The following is a 2,711-nucleotide window of genomic DNA, read 5'->3' as shown; positions in this document are numbered from 1 at the left end:
AATGCATAGCAATATAAAAATAGCAACATATGAAAATATTACAATGGGCACAGATGAATTTGTATCAAAAACAGCAACCAAGCCAAAGTAATGAATAACACACATAAATAACAACTGCTTGAGAGAGTAAACAATTTCTTTTCATCTGTTCCTTGGCAGAAAGTTAAGACAGCTATTCAGCTTTAGGTTTCAATAAACAGAAGTAATGGATGCAGTCCCTTTGAAATGTCACACAAAAGTCTACTTGTGCATATACTTAGCTTTAACTCTTCTCTTTTTTGTTTTGTATTCCAAAAGGTTTTCATTTTCTCCAGAGGATGTCTCTCTTTCAGTGGTTATCGACTGTTCACATTCATTTTCACAGACTGTTGGAATGTCGATGCTGGCCGAACGTTTCTTGCTAGAATACAATGGCCTAATTTTGCGTGCATTATCTGTCGTCTTTACTTCGTACTGGCATATACTTTTGCCTACTTCTTGTTTTGTTTTTAAGACATTTGTATGCAGTTCATCTAGCATTGCAGTAATACCCTCTGGAATGAATGCCCACTGTTTAACTGTGTCTAAAACAGCATTTAGTTTTCCAACCGCATCTTCTGTGCATTTTTTGTCTGTGCTTTCAACTACAGGAGTGTCATTCAAAGTTGATAGAGGACTTTTCAGAGAGTTTTTCATTTGTTTAAAATGGCTACAAGCCACCTTCAGGCAAGCACATGTGTTATAGTGAGAGAACGTACAACAAGTGCACTGAAGTGTTTCAGCCGATGCAAAAAAACACAGATTTCCAAACAAACTTGGCATTTTTATCACTTTCAAGTCCTCAGTGTACAAAGTAATGCCTTTCTTTCACTGCAATTTTTGCCAAGTTAGAAATGTCTGTTTCCATGTTTGGATAGATGTCATTGTCAACCTCTGCTAATTTTGCAACTAACACTAGATGCTTGCAAAGAAGTCCTCGTAAGCCATATGTACAGTTGCAGTAGGACTCAACAGGGCAGACATCATACACTATGTCTTCTCTTGACTCAGATGGGACTTGATATGCATTAACTCCATGGCTGTTCTTGACTGTAATTTTAAGAGCCCAACCATTTTCCATCAGTCTTGAAGCAGAGTCTGAAACTTGAGACAAGGTGTCAGCAAACCTGTTTTTCATGCGGCCCACATCTTGCAGGGTTTTTATGACTGAGAAGTAGTCGTCGGCCTTCCCTAGGAGCACTTCAATCAGATCATCCAGACGCCTATTCTTGTAGCCAGATAAAAACTGGTATTTCAGGCGGTGGAAAAATCTGAAAAACAGTTATTTGAAATGATTAGTAACTGTAATTGAAGGAATTTAAAGTTTTAATCAAGACTGTATTATTTTTTAAAAAATTGGAATACCTATTGCACACGTCTTTTATAAAGGAATGCTCTGTGCCGGTTTAGCTGATTTAGGCAAATCCACCTACTCTGTTTTTTGTTGTGATAACATAAAAAACGCTGCTAGAATTTAAAGGATTTGCCTAAAACCTGTTCTGGCAATGACATGAAGAACCTACTCAGTTTAGCCTCTTGGATTAAAGCATAATATCTTTTTTTCAGCAATACAATCGAATGAGTTCAAAATAATAAATCATACCTTTCAATCACATTGTTTGTTTCAGAACGAGCGTGACTGAAGCGACGGCCGTAGTCACACCACATGTGGCCAATGCCTTCCCAGTGCTTCTGAAAATACTGGCACACCAAAGGGTATTGCTTAAATGTCTGGCAGAACTCTGCTGATGTGGCTTTAAAGTCGTCCTCCTAAGAGAATTGGATGCAACAGAATATATTTCAATCCATTTAACAGACCTATTGAAATCTTTAATATTATGTATTGAAGCCCTTTTCCTTTTATTGAATAACATTAAGAATTTTAAGTTATTAACTCATTCACTGCCAGCCATTGGCAGTGAATGAGTTAAACCCATTGACTCATTCACTGCAATTGACGGCTATAGATGTCAATGGCAGTGAATGAGTTAATAATATGTCGTGTTTTTGTATTAAGAAGCAATTATTTCTTCCCTTACAATGGCTAAGAAGGAACACTAAACCTATAAGCATATTTGGTTTCAGCATCTGTCTGTGAAAGAATCCCACTCACAAGTTCTACTGCACAGTGGGTGACACAATGATGGTCTGCACAGCTTAAGTACTTGTTTTGATAAGCAAGATAAGAAGCCAGTTTTAGAAATTGTTTCAAAAACCTATTTTGTATCTCTCTGTAACTTTTTTTTAGCAACTGAAAGTTATTATGCTCTTAGTGTAATCAAGAAATCAAAATGTGAAATAGACAAATTACACTTACAGATGTGCAAGCTTTCAGCTTACAAAAGAAAGAAATGATTTCATTTCTCTTTTGGGTGTTAGAAAGCCCATGGACCCCGGACTCTGATTTTGAAAGCCATCGATTAACAGCCTGTGAATGTAAGAGAAAAAAAGTTAATCTGGAGAGAGAGACAGAGGAGCAGCTGTACAAAAAGCATAAAAGAAAGCTGACGTCCAAAAATAACTTTGTCACTCACTGGACAAGAGGACCTGTGCAATACAGAAATCAACCAGGCAAACATATTTTTAAATGTCAAAAAGAGCTTTGGGAAGCAGCCACCAGAAGATGAGTGCACTGTGGTCTTAAATGAATGGACAAAGTCACTCAACATTTTATCCCTTTATATTCATTAACC

The 2,711-nt window shown here is 37.0% G+C and overlaps 1 long non-coding RNA gene across 1 annotated transcript; it reads right to left on the bottom strand.

Moving 5' to 3' along the window:
- Positions 1-1,098: 1,098 nt before the first annotated feature.
- LOC308390736 lies at positions 1,099-2,489 on the bottom strand. Its single transcript, XR_013970481.1, has 3 exons — positions 2,336-2,489; positions 1,622-1,788; positions 1,099-1,289 (listed from the first exon to the last, which is right to left on the bottom strand). It is a non-coding gene; the product is annotated as an uncharacterized lncRNA (long non-coding RNA).
- Positions 2,490-2,711: the final 222 nt, after the last annotated feature.

The sequence above is a fragment of the Rhamphochromis sp. 'chilingali' genome (genome assembly GCF_963969265.1).
Source record: "Rhamphochromis sp. 'chilingali' genome assembly, chromosome: 22".
Taxonomy (NCBI): domain Eukaryota; kingdom Metazoa; phylum Chordata; class Actinopteri; order Cichliformes; family Cichlidae; genus Rhamphochromis; species Rhamphochromis sp. 'chilingali'.
This window is presented reverse-complemented; position numbering and strand designations above follow the sequence as displayed.